We start from the raw sequence: 22,325 nt of genomic DNA on the forward strand, positions 1-22,325 counted from the left end.
GCCCCCACCCATGCACCAGGCCTCTATCCTATATAGTAAAAGGGTAATATGCCTCCCAGCACCAGGATCAGCGAAGCTGCGAGGCCTCCTGGCACCGGGATCAGTGTGATGGGGGCAGCGCCCAAACCCCCTGATCGCCCTATGGCTCTGTGTGTGACAGGGGGGCGGGGCCACAACCTTCCTACCCGCCCTGCTCTGTGCCTGATAGGGGGGAGCTCCCCAACCCCCTGATCGCCCTGCGGCTCTGTCTGTGACAGGGTGCGATGCCCCAACCCCCTGATCGGCCCTGCTCTGAGCCCGGCCAACGGCTGCACCTAGGGATTGGGCCTGCCCTCTGCCACCCGGGAGCAGGCCTAAACCAGCAGGTCGTTATCTCCCAAGGGGTCCCAGACTGTGAAAGGGCACAAGTGGAGCTGAGGGATACCTCCCTCCCCCCCCCCCCCCCCGCCAGTGCACAAATTTTTGTGCAGTGGGCCTCTAGTATATATATAAAAGCCTAAGCAACCATTACCATGGAACAACAGAATGACCGGTTGACCAGTCGCTATGACATGCACTGACCACCTGCTCAATGCAGGAGATGCCCCCTGGTGGTTAGTGCACTCCCACAGCCAACCTCCCATGGCCCCGCACCCTGGCTAGACCCCTAATCGGCCAACCTCCCGTGGCCCCTCCACCCTGCCGATCGCCCCACCCCATAGGCCCCGATCAGGGGTCCGGCTGGCCAACTTCCCGGGGTCCCACCCCCAGCCAGCTGGCCCCCAACAGGCCTCAATCACCAGCCAGGTCGAGGGACCCCACCTGTGCACAAATTCATGCACAGGCCTCTAGTATGAGAAATAAAAATACAGTAATGATATATACCATTTACAAACCACCTACTCTCTAGAAGAAATATTAAAGCTATATTACTTTTGAACAAATCCCTGCTAAAAGGGCCCAATTTAATTAGTTAAAAAAACATGTCAATAGTATATTATGTTCCATAAAGACAGGTTAATAACTCTTCCTGCCTCTTTTTCTAAAGTTTACACATTCAATTTATCTCTAGAATTCACATCTCTAGCACCTACCTCTCCTCTTACATTTTCAAGTTCTCTTTCCATTCTCTGTGCCAGTAGGTTCCAAATTTTGTTTGGCTGTGATCCACATAAATACAATTTATAGCTCACAAATACATGTAATGTGTACATATACATATATATATATACATACTGATATTTCCTTTCTGTTATATTTTACTACTTTAAAAGTGCTGATCCTGGCCCACCAAATAGGATTCACAATCCACTAAAGAAGTGCTACGCAGTATGAAAAACAATGGGCTACTTCAATGTCCTACAAAGCTATTGCTTTTCAGTATCTCTCAGTATAAAGGCTAAGAAGGTTGGCTCTGATGCCTAGCTTTGTCCTTATCCATTCTCATCTATAATCTGAGGATGATAATATTACCTATGGGGATGATGACAGTACCAAGATCTTATAAGATCGTTGTGGGGTTTAAATGAGATAATTAATCCCTACAATATTTACCACAGTGCCTGGCATACACTAAAATATCAATATATTATTATCCCACACAGCCTTAAGAGAAAATAAGCTCTATTAATAAATCTAATAAATGATTAGCCAGAGAAAATGAGTAGGGAAGGCATTACTGCTAAATTCTAATTTCTAATAATATCTGGCTTATATAAGCAATATAAGTGTTCAGAAGAAAAAACAATATCCATCCAGTATGTAAAATACTTAACATTTTCAGGATTCTATTCACATATTCTATATTACACATATTTGAAGCTGACTTTAAGACAAGTTTCCAAAACTACACCTTGCCATTCCTGATCCACTGGTTAGGAATCTGTTCTCTTAGTAACATTTTCTCCTCCTTTAAGACATACAACTATTATGAATAAATTACGGTTTGCAAAAATAAGTGGTTATTTGTCTTTTTTTTTTTTGTAAAAGAAGTAAAAATAAAATTAGCCTGTATAATCAGGAAAGCCTCCTTTTCTTTGAAAGTTCTTGTGAAATGAAAACATTATGCAAAAACAGTATTTACAAGATTAAATGCTGAGTAACTACTCAAAATCTATGCAGCCTCAATATGCATCAGGTATTATGTTGGAGGTCTGAGTAATGATAAGATAGACCATAATCTCAAGTAATTTAGTCTCCTAAAAAGTACAATCACTTGGTTGGGTGGTACCCTGTTTAGTAAGGGATTATCTTCACCCATTCTAATAGCCTCTAGTATCTGCTTATTAGACTCCTATTCATTCTTCTGGGCTATGCTAACATGTCACCTTATTCATGCATGTTGCTCATGATAAGAGGATCTGCCCTGTCCTTTCTTAAATTTATTCAAATATTCAAATATTTCAATACTCAGGTAACATGTAAATACATGCCATATGCCAGGCACTGTCGCAAGCATGTCAACCGTGCAGCATGCCTACTTTATTTAAATGAGGCATGCAGCCCGTCCGCCATAAGTTTGACATGCTTGGTCTAATGCATTAGAGGCAAAATGTTGAGCAATAGTTTATAGGTCTAGTCCAGCCATAATTAGGGTCCAAATCTATCTTTCCTATCATAATTCCCAACATAGTCCTCCATGAACCACTACATTTCAGTTACATTAAACTTACTACTCAGATGACTCAAGTCCCAACCTTTGCTCAAGGTGTTCCTTCAGCTAAAATGCCTGAGTCTTGTTTCTGTGTAAATAAGAAAAGCTAACTATTGAGCACTTAATTTGTGTCAGCACAGTCTGATACGTCTAAATATTTAACATGTATTAACTAATTAAGTCATCACAACCAGTACATGAGATAGGTATTATTATTATTATTATTATTATTATTATTATTATTACTAGAGGCCCAGTGCATGAAATGTGTACACTGCTAGGGTCCCTAGCTGCTGCAGGCTGCTGGCTAGGTACTCCCTCCCTTCCCCCGGCCAGCCCCGCCCCCTGGTCGAACTCCCAGACAAATCCCAGTTGAGGGGACAATTTGCATACTATGCTTTTATTATATAGGATTATTATCCAGATGATAAAAACAGAAAAGTTTAGTACTTTGCAATGACATTGTACCTAGAAAGCAGCAAATATAAATGGAGTGCCAAGGCTTCAAGCAATCCTAGAACTGTTAATAAGCCTCATCCCATGCACTTATTCTAGACAAAGTCCTTCTTACAAGATAACAATATAAACCTTTTCACACACTTTGGAGACATATGAAATAGAAAGAACAAGAGCCAAAATTTCTAGTCAGAAAACTTGGGTTCAAGTCCCAGTTACACTTTTGTGTGACCTCAGGAGGGCAGTATTTAATACCTCTGAGTTGTATGCACAAATTTTAAAAAGAATGAATATCAGCAACTAACTCAAAGGTCTACTGTGAAAATCAGGTGAAATAAGATATGTAACACTGGGTGAGGTCAAGGGTCCTTAGGGCTAAATTATTTTCATGATAATACTAAGACACTCCCTTCATTTTTTCACTTTGTTGACATCTGAACTGATGGTGCAAGAGCAATGGAGGTAGAACAGTGGGCATCTTAGCATAAATAGAGGCTATGGCACCAAAGATCCATCCAAAGTGCTAGGCAAACCATGGATTTTAACCTAATAGGGTATTTTCATATATAAATTTCACTGTTATAGTTACAGATTCTACACTGCAACTAATCTGTAAGAAACTATCACTTGTTGAGTTTTGCTTAAGTATCAGAGAATAATACAATTATCTGAAAAGGCTATTAAAATACTCCTCCCTTTTGTAACTATATATCTGCATGAAACTATAACTTCTTTATATACTTCAACCAAAACAACATAGCACAAAAGACTGAATGCAAGAAACAGTACGAGAATCCAGCTGTCTTCTATTAAACCAAACATTTAAAAGGTTTACAAAAATGTTAAAAGATGTCATTCTTCTGTGTGTGTGTTTTTTTCTGTGTGTTGCTTGCTTGCTTGTTTGGGAAAATGATTATTTCCTCATAAGATGTTATTAGCATAATTAGTTTGTTATTGACATATTGAAGTCAAGATAGGGGAAACTTTTGTTCTGCCAAGGGCCATTTGGATATTTATAACATCATTCACTTAATATTATTCACTTAATATAAATGTATGTTGCTATGAAAAAACTCCTAGATTTATTGAATTTCCAGTCCCGCCTACGGTTGCCTTGGCAGGGACAGACCAAATGATTTCACAGGCCTTATACATCCCAGACATTCCCCACCCCTGTTTTAAGTTAATAAATAAATAATTTTTTAATCCCTGTTTTCATTTTTAACCTGGTAAATACCAGGTTTAACTCGTTAAACAAAAGCTCTTTGGAGTCCTCAATAAATTTGGAAAGGGGTCCTGAGACGAAAAAGTTTGAGAACCACTGATGTATATTATATGTGACATCTTATTTGATTACTTATTGATTGCCTCCTCTACTAGAATGAAAGCTTCTAGAAATCAGAAGATTGTTGGTCTTATTCGTTGTTGTATCTCTAGCACTTAGCAAAGCACCTTGCATGTTTTATAGATAGCCATTATATATTTGTGAGGGGGTACATGATGGGTAGCTAGAGGGATGCTGAATAAAAACCTTCCATTTAGATAATTAAGTGGTTGGAAATGCCGTTGACTATAATTTGTAACCAGTTCGGACAGCATGAGTGATTAGAGGGTGTTTTTGTTCTTTTTAATCCTCACCTGGCATGCTTTTGTTGACTTTAGAGAAAGAAAAACATCAATGTGAGAGCAAAACATCGATCAGTTGCCTCTTCCATTCGCCCCAACTGGGGATCAAACCTGCGACCTTGTGGTGTGCTCGATGATGCTCCAACCAACTGAGCCACACCAGCCATGGTAGAGGGTATTTTTAAAAGAAGGTAATAAAGAGGTGTGGAGAGAGAAAAACCAATTCATATGACTCTAAATCTAAAGTAATCTAAACCAATGTTTTGATGTTCAGAAGATTTAAGAGCCATAGTTTAAATAGACTGCTTATCATAATTAGAAGAGTGATGACATCACATTAGAGAAAGAATGATCTATGCACTTTATTATAATATCAATACATCTCTAACACTATAATGCTCTTTTTTTTAACCTTTTTTTACCTTCCCTGGCTCAGCTGCGTACTCCCTGAGGTCTGGGATGGAATCTGATGCACAATTTCTTAACTCTCAAAGCTTGGCATGTTCTTAGCAACTAACTGAAACTCGTAATTACCAGATAAATGATAATTTGTCATCTCTTCAAATGATGAGAGACCTCCTGACCAGCATATACTAAAAACTGATCCCCAACCCATCATATTCCCCATATTCATTTCTCCTCTGTACTTACCCCCCCCCCCCCCCCACACACACACACATACACATACACTTTTAAATATACAGTCTGCTGCCACTGGAATCTTTATTTGCTTTATTTATTGATATATCCCAAGCTCCTAGAATCATGCCAGGCAAACAAGTGCTCAATAAATATTTGTTGAATGAGAAATACTGATCCGTTGATTTCATTATTCAGTTATGCTTCCATTTTTATATTTGTAATTTAAAAATAGGTTGGATTTCCTAAGATATCATTGTTTTTGCTTTTAGTATGCCTTAAAGCTGCCATAACGGCCCCCTCAAAGATTTATGAATAGTTTTAGCTGAAGTCTCCAAAATGTTGAGTAAATATTGACAAAAGTGTTTCTCCCCCACAACTTCCACTTTGACTATCTGAAGCAATACTGAGCTTCTCTTGGACAGAGTCAGCAATTCATTGGGCAACTGGTATCTTTGATTCAGTCAAAGCAGACAATGAAAATCAGATGTAGATTAATGGGTTCTTTTCAAGTCATTCTACAATCACAAATTTCTAAATCAACTTATTTCTAATCAATGAAAATCCTCACCAAATTTGTATGTAAATGTATCCTAATAATTTTAGTTTCTGCAGAAGATGTTTCCTAATTACTTTAACTCCATGTTTTGGTAAAGGCGCCACTATTCCTTAATCTTGAATTTAAGAAAAATTAGGATTTCAGTTTGCAATCTTTAGGACCTACAATACTGACAGAGGGTAGAAATAGTATGGGGAATAGGATGATTTTAGAGAACTCACCCAGACATCAATAAAAAGGGCAATTTGGCAGAACAGAGACCAGAAAAGGGAAAGAAGGATACATACAGCCCTGGCCAAGTAGCTCAGTTGGCTATAGGGTCATCCTGATATGCCAAGGTTGTGAGTTTGCCACCCCCTCCGCCCCCCACCCACCCCACCCCCAGTGTACCCCAGGGTACATATAAGAATCATCCAGTAAATGCATAAATAAGTGGAATAAGAAATAGGTCGGGCCGAAACCGGTTTGGCTCAGTGGATAGAGCTTCGGCCTGCGGACTGAAAGGTCCCAGGTTCGATTCCGGTCAAGGGCATGTACCTGGGTTGCAGGCACATCCCCAGTAGGAGATGTGCAGGAGGCAGCTGATCGATGTTTCTCTCTCATCGATGTTTCTAACTCTCTATCTCTCTCCCTTCCTCTCTGTAAAAACTCAATAAAATATATATTAAAAAAATAAAAAATAAATAAATAAAACATAAAATAAAAATTAAAAAAAAAAAAGAAATAGGTCGGTCTCTCTCGCGCTCTCTCTCTCTCTCTCTCCCCTCCCCCCCCCACTCTTCCTCCCCTCTCCTCTCTCTCAAATCAATTTTTAAAAAAGATACATATAGAAACTGTGAAAGTATAATGATCTGGACTATGTCAGTGACTTAGCAGATAGAGAAAAGGTAATGTAATGGACATTGTGACTCATTTGATGTAGAGACAATGTAAGGGATGCAGATGTAGGGAAAGAGAAGGCTTCAAATTTGATAAACTGGGTAAGCAGAAGTGCTACTCCACAACATAGAGAATACGGGAGGAAAAACAGATTGGGAGTGGGTGGTTGAAAAACTATAGTTTGAGTTTAAAGAGACTCAGATTCAATTCTGCAACTTGGCAAACCTGATCTCCTGAAGAACCTTATTATAAAAGGTTTTACTGAGTTTATTAAATAACAGCATTAAAATATATGTTGCTAGAAATTACTCCCTTTTCCAGGAGAAGCCAACAGGTAGAACACATTGTTAATGTATTTCTGGGGAAGGGGAGGGAGAGAGGGATGGAAGTAGGTAATTTTGAGAAGCTGAAGCCATGTCTTAGTTCAAGAGGAGAACTATAGAACTTCAAAAACACTTTAGCTGATTACCAAGGTTTAGGGTTGTTCAGAAAGGAAGAATGACGTTGCAGAATCACTCAACTTTTGAATTAAGCAATGAAAGGAAAAAGAGAATAAATTAAAACATGTGAGAAAATTCAGGAAGAAAACTAAAGCAGGGCAACTAAAATATATATATTTAAGAAAAGAGAATTCTCTACTTTATTTTCTTATCTACCTCCCAGGCAAACAAGGCCAAAATAGATGTGGCCCAACATGACAGAATCATATTAATAAGAAATTATAATGATCTATCTATGTTACTTCAAATAAAATACTTAGAGAGTTTCTGAACATAGATTCCTAAAAGGACTTATTCAGAGTATGTAAGATGTTATTCCTTACATAGTGAAGGTAGAGAAATCCTTTAGACTTTAAAAAAAGTATTAAGTATATCTTCAGGGTATAAAGTACAGTAGAGGCACTTCTGCATTATAACCTTACAATAGTCACAGTAAACAACCTTTCTGAAGGCCTCACTCTTTGTCCTCAGTAGATCTCCAAGGAATTCTGAGAGAGAGAGCATTAACTCCTTGCTTCTTTCTCTATATTTAGCTGTAAGCCCTTAATATAATATCTACACCTTTCTTTAGGAAAGCATATATTTCCAGACCAAGACTGCAGTATAAACTCAAACATAACCTCAGTAAATTCCACAAGCTTTAACTCTATCTTATAAAACAGCCTAAATCAAGTAAAATGTCATTGATTCAGCCCTCCCTACAATGCAGGACTCATATTTGTAATAATTTATACCAAAGCACTATGCTTAAACCAATTCCCTAAGTACAAAGTGTAAATAACATTAAAACATTCTTAATGAAAATCATGCTAAAAATATTAGAACAATGTTAATTTAGTTCTAGTGTCTATAATAAAGCTAGAAAATTGCATCTCTTTCCAGATTGCCTGTAACTCAGATGTGCTTCCCTCTGTCCACCATGAACTAACCTGTCTGTATTACTAACACTCAACTATACATTACACTTATAGCATGACCTTGATTTATCTCATTACCTAAAAGTGTAGATTCCTAAAAGGAAAGGACTTAATTTGTCCACGTTCAAAAGTTCTGCAAGATGGCTCAAAAGTTCACTTCAAATAGTCATTTTCTATACTCCTAGTCTTTCCATTAAAAAATCAGAGTATACCTTGTGCAAATCAGTTATTATTCTGTTTTTTGTTTTAAATACTCACCTGAGGATATTTTCTCCAATTATTTCCAGAGAGAAGGGAAGGAAAGGGAATATGGGGGGAAAGGGGAGAGAGAGAAAGAGAAACATTGACGAGACAGAGAAAGAGAGAGAGAGAGAGAGAGAGAGAGAGAGAGAGAGAGAGAGAGAGATCAATTGGCTGCCTCCTGCACATGCCCCCAGAACCTGCAATTGAGGTACATGCCCATGACCAGGAATTAAACCCCGACCATTTGGTCTGCATGCTGATACTCTAACCACTGAGCCCCAGCCAGGGCAGTTACTATTTTTTGAGCCCTGCTATTTGCCAGGCATCATGTTAAGTATTTAAATGCAATCTCTGTAATCTTACAACAATTCTAGAAGTCAGTATTGCCATTCTCATTTTACTGGTGACCCCCTGCTCCACAATTAGGCTTCTTAGGTAGACAGGACTTCCTCTGCAATGGAGGAATAAAATTGAGAAGATATGTTGGTTTGTTTTCCTTGACAACTTAGGTATGATTTCTCAGCGGACATATTAAAAGAACTCTGCAGCCTTGACCGGGTAGCTCAGTTGGTTGGAACGTCTCCTATACAACAAAAGGTTGCATGTTTGATTCTGGGTTAGGGCACATACCAAGATTGCGAGTTCGATCCCCAGTGGAGGAACATACGGGAGGCAACCAATTGGTGTTTCTCTCTCCCTAAAATCCATTTTTAAAAAAGAACTCTGCATTCAGAACAGGAATAAAATTAAATGGGAGGGGAGAGAAACAGTGATTGGCTGCCCCCCACCCCGCCTGCAAGTGCCCCCACCAGGGATCAAACCCACAACCCAGGCATGTGCCCCCACCAGGAATTGAACCAGTAACCCTTCAGTGCATGCAATGACGCCCCAACCAACTGCGCCACACTGGCCAGGGAAGGTTAGCAGTACATATTTGACTGTCTGTCCTTTAAATCCCTACAAGGAACATTCCTGGGCCAGTCTTCCAAGCCTCCCTCACACTTAGTTAACAGATTGCTCACCTCATGCTACATGCTATGACTCAATACCAGTCTCTTCTGACCAATGTCCCAATTCCCTTGCCTCCACTGGGTCCCTGCCAAGTGACAACTATAAACTTGGATACACTGAGCACAGGAGAAAGTGTGACAACCAAACCACATAATAGCATGAAAACATTAACTACTAAAAGAATAAGAAGTGTACTGTACTGTTTAGAAGAAAACAGCAGTGAAGCTAGATTTGCAAAGAGGCTAAGATACCAGTGTGACTGATATCAGTGTGAAAAAAGAAGTCAGTGTGACTAAAGGTTAACAAGGGACAAAAACATGAACAAGTATCAGCATGCAATGAAAATAGCATGGGTTTGAATCCAGGCTTGGCCACTTTTTTTAAAAATATATTTTATTTATTTTTTACAGAGAGGAAGGGAGAGGGATAGAGAGTTAGAAACATCAATGAGAGAGAAACATCGATCAACTGCCTCCTGCACACCCCCAACTGGGGATGTGCCTGCAACCAAGGTACATGCCCTTGACCGGAATCGAACCTGGAATCCTTCAGTCCGCAGGCTGACAGTCTATCCACTGAGCCAAACCGGTTAGGGCTTGGCCACTTCTTATGCATGTTACCTTGGGTTAAAAACTCCTCCCTACCTCAGTTTTATCTATTAAAACAGAAATAAAAATACCTATCTCATAAGATATGTGGGGTACATATAAGGATTATGGTGCCTAACACACTAATAGCACCTTCAATAAGTGTTCGCTTCCTCTTCATCCTACTTCCTTCTTCTATTCATCAGATGCTCCCTTCTGATGAATAATGACCTCTCCAGAAAGATTTCCAATCATCCTCTCATATATATATATCTATATATATCTATATATCTCTGTGTATATATATATAGATATATAGAGATATATAGATATATAGATATAGACATAGATATATATGTCTCCCATTCACACCCATCCCCACTCAACTTAAATCACCCATATGCAAGGGCTCAAATCAAATCTCTTTTATATGATCCTCTGATTCCCCCCACTAGGCAGTCACCCAAAGCAGTAGTCCTCATTAAAGCCAGCAACACAACGAAGAGGCAGCTGCTTTATAGATTATCTGAATTCGAATTCTTTTTTTCCTGGGTCCTCCAAATTTAATATTAAGAAAGTGTAATAATGAAACACAACTTTGATTTACATACTGGACCAATTGTGGAACACATTGACTAAAGCATCATGATCATGAGGATAAATGTTCACAGACTGAACGTAGAATTAATGATGGAGGCTGAAAAGACAAAGATTATGTTGGCCAAACTGAGCATTTTCTAAGAGAACTCACCAGCTAATCAGCTGTCTAAAAGTAAAAATAAGGGGGAGTGCAATCTAGGCATTACCAGAAGATAGAGCTTTAACTCAGGTATATTTAGCCTGGCTGGGATCAGAGAACTACTTGAAATTGAACAACCAGGAAGACTCCTCTAGAATAATGATTTTCAAAATGTGAGATCCTTGAGGATAGGCACTTTGTTTTGCTCACTACTTTATATTCAGAAACTAACCTAATGACTGGCAAAATAAGCAATTAAATATTTATTGGCAATAGGAAGGGAGGGAGGGAGGGAGGGAGGGAGGGAGGAGAAGTGAAGTGAAGTGAAGGAAGAAAACAAATGTGATATAAAAGTACACCTTTATCATCAATGGGACACTCAGACTTTGGCCTGTAAGAGTTTGGTTCATTGTCTATATATTAATTTTTTAAGGAAAAGTAATCAAATGTATGAATACATCTTATGAATAAATATTACATCTAAAAGGCACACAGTCTACCTTCATGAATATTTTCAGGTACACATTATACTCTAAAGTAGAGAGGTACTTTTCTTTATATATGTTAATTTACTCTTCACACTAACATCCATCAAGAAATGTGCTTCCAAATTGGGTAAGAAGATTACTTAACAATATATATTAGCAATTTCTCAGATGGTAGGGTAAATAAATGAGTCTAAGACTATTCTCTATTCTCATTCAAAAAGGATATGTGAAAAAAATGATTAGCATACACACCAACAATAACAAAAATAGGCAAAGACATGAACAAGTCATCAAACGAGAAAAAAGCACATTAAATATATTTTTGAGGAGGAGGGGCATTGGGTTGGCATCCTTTCAAAATTAAAATACTAAGTGCCTAGGAGGGGTGTGAAGCAGAGGAGAGTAGAAATCAACAATCTCTCTTGAAAGCAACTGGGGAGGATTGTTTCAGAAATATCATTTTTTTAAAAATAACCTGTATAACACAGATGAATGGTTAAATATAATTATTCATCAAATGAAATATTATGAAACTATTAAAAATCTTAGCACATTTAGTGTTATGGGGAAATGTTCATGACAATGTTTTAAATTGAAAATATGAAAACTTTATTTAAATAAAATGGCTCAATTATTAAAAATACACACACACAACTGATGGATCAGAAAGAAATCCACAAACATGTTACAAATAATTATCTTTAGGTAGCAGGATTTGAGTGGTTATTGGTATTATCTTTACTAGTATAATACTCTGTATTTTCTCAAATTCTACTAAGCAGGTACTAATTTTTCTACTTAGAAATTATAGAGAAGGGAATGGTAGGATAAAAACATAAATTACTAATAAAAAACATAAAATTAAAAATCCACTCTAATCCTAGCTACTCACTAAGCCAAGAAGTCCATACTTGGTTAAACTTGGAAAATTATAATTTCAAATGTTCAGGGAGCAAGTTAGGAAGAAGAAAGACATACTAGTGATAACCAGTACTCCTATAATACAACATACCCCAATATATGAATTCAGTGGCATTTCCCCACTTAACACCTACTGAAATTATAGCAGCTAGAGATTTAGTTATAGCTAATTATACTTCCCTTACATGAAGTCTAAATGGTTATTTTTATTTAAGGAGAAGTTATCACATAAATATAAAAAAAAAACTGCAGAGGGAAAATTTTTTAAGTCAATAATCAACATAAGATAATGGAATCTTTTTAACTAATGATAATGCTGAAATGGTTGTTTTTAAAGCAGAAGACACAAGCAGGCAACCATGGGTTAGTCTAATGACGAACTGCCTATTGTTCTAAATGATTAATGATGCAGATGTGCCATGCTGAGTTGATTCATGTTAATGCAGTAGGGCAATGCTGCCCTAATATTCTTGATCAATATAACCTTTCTGAATTAAATTCTTTCCTTCACCACTGCCTGATTTGTAGTAATTCTACATTTTAATAAATGAGCAAGCTCTAATGGACTGAGTTGAAAAGGTCAGCTATCAGACCAACCCAAGATGCCCTCCAATAAGACTTCTACAGTTCCTGGAGAGTCTTTTAATTTAAACATTTTTTAATGCTTAAAATGTTGTATTTTGTGTTGTGCAACTTGTATTGATTTAAAAGTATATCAAATAAATTTGCAAACAAATTTCATACTTGAAATCATTTTGGAGAACATACTGCTTAAATGATGTCTTCAGTCAAGTCCTTTGAAAGTGAAGGTTTGTTTTATGAAGAACTAATCGCATACTTATCTCCTTAATTTTCATCTTTAAAAAATTTAGATTTTTCACACAACAGGTTTGCTTAAGGGCAACACACCCTTTCTAGACATATAAGGACATAGTATTAGACAATCTCAGATCAAGGCCAGGTCACTTGACTCTCTGTGTCTCACTTCTATCATATATAAATTGGAAGTAATTCCATCTAATATGTAAGTTGTTACGAGAGTAGAGTGGAATAATATCTTGATATAGACCAATGGTTCTCAAACTTTAGAGTGCATCAGAAATACTAAAGAGGGCCCATTCCCAAAGTTTCTGAGTCAGCAAGTCTGGGTTAGAGATTCTTTCTAACAAGTTCCCAGGTGATGCTGATCCTACTGGGTTGGGACCACACTTCAAAGATACGGATCTAGGCAGATCTGGGCAATAATCCACTAATCCTGGGTGCTTTGCTTCTCTGAACCTCAGTTTCTCTATTCTAAAACTAGAAATAAAACCACCTCATTGTTGTGGAGTTTAATCTGGAGATTTAACACATCCATACTCCCATTCACACACCAAAAATCTGTATTTCTGGCTTCACTTGAAAAACTTGACAATCTGGGAACATTGGACAAGCATTACCGAAAACCCAAACTGTCTGGAACTAAGTAGCAGCTGCCTTTTCAAACAGGGCATGGGCTCTCCAAATTGCTAGAGTCTTTATTCAGCTTTAATCTTCATTCATTTACTAGCCCTTAAGCATTCAAATTTTCAACTTCTGGTTCACCTACCAGCAATATCCTGACAACCACAAAGCTCCTCTCCAGCCCAGATTCAGATCCAATTGCCATCACCATCTACATTTGTGTGTCCCACAGACACCTCACACATAAGAGGTCCCTCACCACCTCTGTTCTCCTGGATTTTCTATTTCAGATGTTGACAGCATCCAAAAAGTAAGCCAACACAAAATGGTCATCTTTACTACTCTCATTCTCTCACCTCCAATTTCCAAGCGATCACTAGTTGATATAGATTTACCTCCTAAAACTCTCAAGTCTATTTCCTCTCCTCCTGTTCCATTACCACTGCTTTCATCCATTCAGGGCCTTATTAACAATCACAGCTATCTATCTAAAACCCAGGTCTGTCTCTTTTCTGCTTAAAATCCTGCTTTATTGGCTTCTCACTGACCTCAGGATAAAAATATAACCTTTTTATATTAGTTACATCTGATCCCTCTGCGTATCTTTACAGCCTCATTTTCCCCCCATTGTTCTAATAGTACCAAACATTCATAGTTAGTGAACACACTGGCAGGGTCATATTTCCATGCCTCTGCACATGCTACAACACCCCTCCACCTGACAAACTTCAGTTCAATCTTCAGAACTCTATCAGATAGAAGAGGTAATGAGGGAGAGAGGGGAGACAGCGCCTGGTGACAGAAAACTTTTAATTTTTACATTCTATACTTTTGAACAACTTGAAATTTTAAGAGCTAGTATGATTTTTAATTTTATTTTTAAAATTACTTGGAAACAAGAAAAACTCTAATATTTTGTGAAGCACTGAGTGTCTGACTCTCCATTATATTTAGTGCCCTATACATATTTCTCCTGCTACATCAATTTCACATTACAATTATTTCCTTACATGCTCCTTGACATCATGGTCTATGTCTTATTTACTTGTATACCCTAGGTTCTGAACACATACTATACACACAATAAATGTTTGAATTCAACAGCCAGACAATACCAAAGCTGCTTTCTACCCAATGTCTAATGAATCTATATATGCAAACAACTTTGGCTGACTGATAGGAAAAGGGATCATTTTTGCCCTCGCTCAAAAGAAAAAAGAGCCAGTTCATAAAGATAATTTAGCAAGTATTTTCTTTTTAATATTTCTTTAAAAGGATAGAATAACGTTGTAGTTTTCAAACTTTTTTAAACCTCTAACATGCTAAAATTGCAAATTCAATTATTGCCTATTCAAAACTGAAGTTAATTTAAATTGACTTTGTTTTGAGAATTTCATGGCATCTTTTAAAAATTGGAGATATCAAGTTATCAGAACTTGGAATCATTGTAATAGCAAATTGTCCATTATTTCAAGGAAGTTTGTTTTCTTCCTGGCACCAATCTTCTTTATTATAAATAAATGATGTTTCAGGATACAGGCTATGTAGGGCAGCTAGAGATTTAAACCAAAATGGAAATGAAGGGGATGGGTAACAATCTACCTACATACATTTCCATACACTTGCTCTTCTTTCTCATTACTATGGATGAACTGTCCATGCTCCTAGTCCAGTGAGGCGAACCTTTTGAGTTCGGCGTGTCAGCATTTTGAAAAACCCTAACTTAACTCTGGTGCCGTGTCACATATAGAAATTTTTTGATATTTGCAACCATAGTAAAACAAACACTTATATTTTTGATATTTATTTTATATATTTAAATGAAGAAAGTTTAACAGAAAAATCAACCAAAAAAATGAGTTCGCGTATCACCTCTGACATGCATGTCAAGTATACAGTTGAGGTGCTGAGTTCAGGGGGAAAGTTCACGCTGGAGAAATAAATTTGGAAGCCTTTGGCATACAGATGGTATTTAAAGTCATGAGAATTTGAGAGTAAAGGTAGAGAAAAGAGAAAAGGTCCAAGTAATGAGTACTGGAGCACTCCAATATTTGTTTGCCATCACTGTCCTAGTCAAAGGCAATGCCTCACCTCCTCTCCTGCCTTCTCAAGGACACTGGATCCAACAATTCACCCCTCTCTTGCATCAATTTTTTCTTTTTATTGAATCACTGTCAGCATAAAAAGATACTATTATTCCTCTTACCTTAAAAAACAAACAAAAAACTCCCCTGTTCTCATCCCCACTCCAGCTGCTGCTGTATTTCCCACCTTCCCTTTATAGAAGAACTTGAAAACACTGTCTATGTTCCTACCTTCAATCTGTTCTTCTCAAGGTCACTAATGGACTGTTAATTGTTAAATCCTGCAATAATTTTCAGCCCTCAATTTACTTGATCATCAGGAGCATCTGACACAGTTGTTGGTGCCTCTTTTCTCCTAGAAACACTTTCTCTTGGTGCCACATTCACCTGGTTTTCCTCCTCCATTTGGTTGCTTCTTTTCCATCTCTGGCTGTTCTGCCTCATCTCTGTGCCCTCCAAACAAATATTGGAGTGCTCCAGTACTCATTACTTGGACCTTTTCTCTTTTCTCTACCTTTACTCTCAAATTCTCATGACTTTAAATACCATCTGTATGCCAAAGGCTTCCAAATTTATTTCTCCAGCGTGAACTTTCCCCCTGAACTCAGCACCTCAACTGTATACTTGACATCTCCATCTGGAAGTTTGATAGGCATCAAAAATTTGTTTTTAAGCACGTACAAGGCTAAGATCTTGATGCTCACATCCCCTGCCAACTCTAACACCTGCCCCCCAAACTAGTTCCTCTTGCAATCTTCACCATTTCCATTAATGACAACTCCATTGTTGTTGCTCAAGTCAAAATTTCGGTGTCAACCTAGACTCCTATCTTTCTCTCACATATATATACAGTTCAACCTTCAAAATTAATATAACATGCAACTATTACTTAGCAATATAAAAGGAACAAACTACCAATACACACAACATGGATGAATCTTAAAAGCATTATACTGAGCTAAAATAAAGCCTGACCAAAGAGAATACATACTGTGTGATTCCATTTATGTGAAACTCTCCAAAAGAAAAATCTAATCTCTATTTAAAGTAGATCAGTAGTTGACTGGGACCAGGGGCTGGCAGTGGTGACTGACTCAAAGAATAAAGGAATCTTGTGGATGATAGAAATGTTCTGTATCTTGATTGTGCTAGCAGTTACATGGGCAAATAAATTTGTCAATACTCATTGAACGGTATAATGTTTATATTTTACTAGAGGCCTGATGCACGAAATTCGTGCAAGGGGCTCAGCCCTTTCAGCCATGGCGGCTTGCCTCGGCCCTTGCAGACTTTAATCCAGAAGGTCATCTGGAAGGATGTCCGAAGGTCGTTCAGCTGTCTGGTCTAATTAGCATATTACCCTTTTATTATTATAGATTGTATGTTAATACCTCAATAAAGTTGATTAAACATACATATACAATTCGACATCTTCTCACTACCTCCCCTTTCCCAAGGCTACCATGAAAGCCACCATCATCTCTCTTCTGGACTACAAAAGCCTCCTAATTAGTTTCTCTGCTTCTGTCCTTGCCTCCTGCATTTTTTTCTCAACACAGTGGCCAGAGTAATCCTATATAATGAGAGAGAAACATGCAAATTAACCATTCCTCCGCTATGCTCAAGCCATGCCTACAAGCCATGCCCACCAGCAAATCCGAGTGACTATGCAAATTATCCGGCAAAGATGGCGGTTAATGTGCATACGCAGGTGTCAAGCACCTCAGGAGGTGACAGTGGCCGCAGCCACGGGCTCCTGGGACCTTCGCCAGCTCTGGGAGGCGAGGCTGTAGCCATGCCTGCGGGCTACCGGGACTTTCACCAGCAGGGAGCTGAGGCTGCCTGCACCTAGCCACGCCCACGGGCTCCTGGGACCTTGTGGGCAGAGAACAGGAGGTTTGGAGGACATGGCAGAGCAGGAGACTGCTGGACATAGAGCAGAGCGAGAGGGCAGCTGGAGGGCGCAGCTCCCTCTGTCACCCCAGCTTCCTCATCACAGCTGTGGAAACTGACAGCAAGGAGGAGGAAGTCCCACCCCCACAGAATCAGCCAGAATCAGCCTTTGGTCAGACAGCTCTCAGCGGCCTGACAGCCGGGGCTCTCATTCACCTGCATCTCAGACCGTGACAGCAGGGAGGTGGGACTATGTCTAAAGAACAACTGTTGATACAACGTAGCTCTGCAGCCGAAAGATGCCAGTGTTATCTATAGAAAGTGTCTGCAGATCAGCATGCGTCTGATCTTGAAAGAAGGCGGCGCCTACGACAGGATGTATCTGAACACCAGCTACTGGAAAAACACCGGCGTTATCGACAGAAAATGTCTAAAGACCAATGTGCCTTTGAAGTTGAAAGAAGGCGGTGGCGCCGACAGAATATGTTGAGAGAACAGTCATCAACAAGTACTACCAATACCGGTAGGAACTGCCTTCTCAGCGAAAATGGAGTACATGAAGATGCAATCCTCAAACATAGTTGTGGTGGAATGACTGTTCGATGTGAATTTTGCCTATCATTAAATTTCTCTGATGAAAAACCATCCGATGGGAAATATACTCAATGTTGTAGCAAAGGGAAAATCTGTCCAAATGATATACATTTCCCAGATTACCCGGCATATTTAAAAAGATTAATGACAAACGAAGATTCTGATAGTAAAAATTTCATGGAAAATATTCGTTCCATAAATAGTTCTTTTGCTTTTGCTTCCATGGGTGAAAATATTGCATTGCCATCAGGATACAGGCCATACTGTTTTAGAATACACGGACAAGTTTATCATCGTACTGGAACTTTACATCCTTCGGATGGTGTTTCTTGGAATTTTGCTCAACTCTATACAGTGGGGCCTTGACTTAGGAGTGTCCCGACTAACGAGTTTTTCGAGATACGAGCTGTCTCTCGGCCGATTTTTTGCTTTGAGTTGCGAGCTAAAATTCGGGTTACGAGCCAGCTTCAGATACCCCACCGCTAGTTGGCGCAGCGAATGTCACAGTGAACGCCACAACATCAGCCCAGCATCATGTATCTCACTCGTTCACTTTATGATTTGACATACGAGTAATCTGAGTTGCGAGCTCTGTCACGGAACAAATTAAATTCGTAAGTCAAGGCCCCACTGTATTTGGGATATAGCCGAAGCTACAAGTAAAAGATGGGCAATGCCAGAAAACCAGGACTGCTCAGAAAGGCTCATGATCAACATCAACAACCTCATGCATGAAATAAGTGAATTAACAAAATCGTACAAGATGCTACATGTGGTAGAAAAGGAAGCCCAATCTAAAGCAACAGCAAAGGTATTGCTCCCACAGAAGTAACAATGGCGATTAAATAGGATTGCAACAGTGACCCAGGTAGATATAATTCTCCCTGTGTAACCAAGGTTGCTGTCATATTCAGAAACAAAGATGGAGAACCTCCTTTTGAAAGGGACTTGCTCATTCACTGTAAACCAGATCCCAATAATCCACAATGCCACTAAAATGAAACAAATCAATATCCTGTTTCCTACATTAGATGCAATGACATATCCTATTCTTTTTCCACATGGTGAAAAAGGCTGGGGAACAGATATTGCATTAAGACTCAGAGACAACAGTGTAATCGACAATAATACTAGACAAAATGTAAGGACACAAGTCCCACAAATGCAGTATTATGGATTTCATCTCTCTGTGCAGGATATGTTCAATCCTATTTTAAATGCAGGAAAATTAAATCAACAGTTTATCGTGGATTCATATTCAAAAATGAAGGCCAATCGGATAAATTTCATCAAAGCAAACCAATCTAAGTTGAGAGTTGGAAAATATAGTGGTTTGATGGATTATCTCAAATCTAGATCTGAAAATGACAATGTGCCGATTGGTAAAATGATAATACTTCCATCATCTTCTGAGGGTAGTCCCAGAAATATGCAGCAGCGATATCAGGATGCTATAGCAATTGTAATGAGGTATGGCAAGCCCGATTTATTCGTAACCATGACGTGCAACCCCAAATGGGCAGATACTGCAAACAATTTACAAGCTGGCAAAAAGTTGAAAACAGACCTGACTTGGTAGCCAGAGTTTTTAATATGAAGCTGAATGCTCTTTTAAATGATATCTGTAAATTCCATTTATTTGGCAAAGTAATAGATAAAATTCATATCACTGAATTTCAGAAATGCAGACTGCCTCACGCTCACATATTATTGATATTAGATAGTGAGTCCAAATTACATTCCTCTAATTAATTCCCTTTCAATGTGTACAAATTTCATGCACCGGGCTACTAGTACTGTTAAAATAAATCACATCATGTCACTCCTCTGATCAAAATCCTCTCCTGGTATCTCATCTCAATAAAATTCAATGTCCTTTCAGTGGCATATAGAGGCCTCACATGACCAGGCTCCCTATAGTCTCAGATCTCACCTCCCACTACTCTCCTCTATGGTTATTTACACTTCAACCAGAGCTGGCCTCCTTGCAGTTATTCAAATATGGCAGGCACAAACTTTGGCACTTACTGTTCCCTCTGCCTGGAATGATGTACTCCCCATCCCCACCCCCAGCAAAGCCTTATAGCTTGCTCTCTCACTTCCTTCAGCTCTTTCACTGAAAGGCACCACCCCAGTGAATCATTTCCTAGCCACTCTAAAATTCCAACACTCCCTCCACAACACATACACACACATAGCAACCTCACTTCTTTTTCATGTTCTGCCTTTCTGCTTTATTTTTTTCTCTCCAGGACTCAGCATTCTCTTATTTACTTGTACTTTACTAACTTATCTTGTTTATTAGCTTTCTCCTCTACCAGAATGGATGACTCCAGTGGGCATCTGTTTTGTTCATTACAGTACCCCCAGAACTTAGAATGTCTAAAATAGATGTTGAATAAATGACTACATCTAAACAAATTCTGACCGCGCCCGGCTAGCTCAGTCGGTAGAGCATGAGACTCTTAAACAAATTCTAGCTTTCACTTTAACAAAAACAGAGTTTGTTTTATAGATGCATCAACTGATATTTCATTTTGCTTAAAAAATTCTGGTATATTAAATAAAAAGTTCAACACATTTAAACATATGCTAATGTAAAACTTGCTTTCAATTCTCATCAAGAATATAAGATTTATCAGACAATAAGAACTTTTTATCAAATTTTCAAAGAATTTATGAGTAAGAACTTATGAATGTGAAATAATTCATTTTGGATATATAGAGAGAGTCTTATTGAGTTCTTTAAAAAGCTAAATAATCTCATGCTGCCTGAGACTTCCATTACTATTTCACTAGAAAAGAAACAAATAAGTCTGATGGTCTCAGAAATAAGAACCCATTTAAAAAATACATATAACTCTTATTTATCCTTGTCATTTAAATAATGCATTAAAAGAGTTGCTTGTCTTACAAGCAGGCCACATAAATCTGGGAGTGTTAAAGGGGAGATGAGTTTAACATAAATAATTTAAAAGTAAATCAGAAGGTAGAGGTTCCTTTGCTCTAGAGGTCTGAGTCTCCTCTCCTTTAACCAGGCAAACAATACAGTCTCTGGATGTCCACAGAAGGTGTCTCCTTAGCAACTGCAGAGGAGAGAATTCCATACTGCAGCCTTCACCTGCATCAGCAGCTATGACTGGAAACGCATTCAAGTATTCAACTTCATTCAAAAAAAAAAGTCCCAGTGTGTGGGCATTATCTGCTTTAATTTGTAAGCAGCATTACATATTTAACCTAAAAATAAAGGCCTTGGGCTTTTATAACAAGATTTTAAATGTGTTAAAAAATGTTATGAAAATTTCAGGAGAGCATCATTAGGTAAGCAGCTCTGAATAAAGAATATGACCAAACAGTAAATATTTTTAAGAGTGCTTTTCTTAAAAGCATTAGAGATATCACTTTTGAATACACTGGTTTATCTTTACTGTATGTAAGTTGCATCTTTCATTTCTAGGTGTTAATCTCTTAAACAAGACAATGAAGAAAAATAACTGCAGTTTAATACCTTAGCATAGAAGGACAAAAACTGTCTGAACATCAGATAACATCTGATCACTGTGAACCTTCATAACCAAAACATTTTTAAGCTGTAAATTTAACATTTATTTTTCTTGATATATCATCTATTATAATGCATTGTTCATTTGCAGTTCAAAGAAAGTGCTAACATCTCCAAATCTCATTTCTAAGTTTCTTGGACTGCTTTAAACATAAAATAGTGGTTATTCTGGATTGAATAACAAAAACATTAGTAATGAAGCTAATAGACACTCTTACTATATGAGAGATACATTAGGACAGGATCATTACAATCTATTTTTATTTGCTGGTTTAGAGTTTTCAAAGCAAGATGAAATGAGAATGATCATACAATACCTTACCCTTTCTACCGGTGAGCCATAGCATGCAATGCCGAAACATAGCAGTGGCAGATGGCATTGGTGTTATTAACTATAAAAAGAATAATAGCAGAGAAATGACGGCTGGCAGACAAGACACAGAAATGCAGGTGAAATGAACGCAAACTTGTACTTCTTGAAGCAAAGCAAAACCTTTAAGCCAAAGGTTGCTAGTAGCTTCAACTTAATCTACATTTTGAGTTTTACACGGA

General features: G+C 38.2%; 1 protein-coding gene across 9 annotated transcripts in view; it reads right to left on the reverse strand.

The window, feature by feature from the left end:
* The window catches only part of OSBPL9 (oxysterol binding protein like 9), a 141,266-nt gene that overhangs the window by 73,780 nt on the left and 45,161 nt on the right, over window positions 1-22,325 (reverse strand). The gene's annotated exons all lie outside the window — the stretch shown is intronic.

The sequence above is a fragment of the Myotis daubentonii genome, chromosome 3, assembly GCF_963259705.1.
Source record: "Myotis daubentonii chromosome 3, mMyoDau2.1, whole genome shotgun sequence".
NCBI classification, from domain to species: domain Eukaryota; kingdom Metazoa; phylum Chordata; class Mammalia; order Chiroptera; family Vespertilionidae; genus Myotis; species Myotis daubentonii.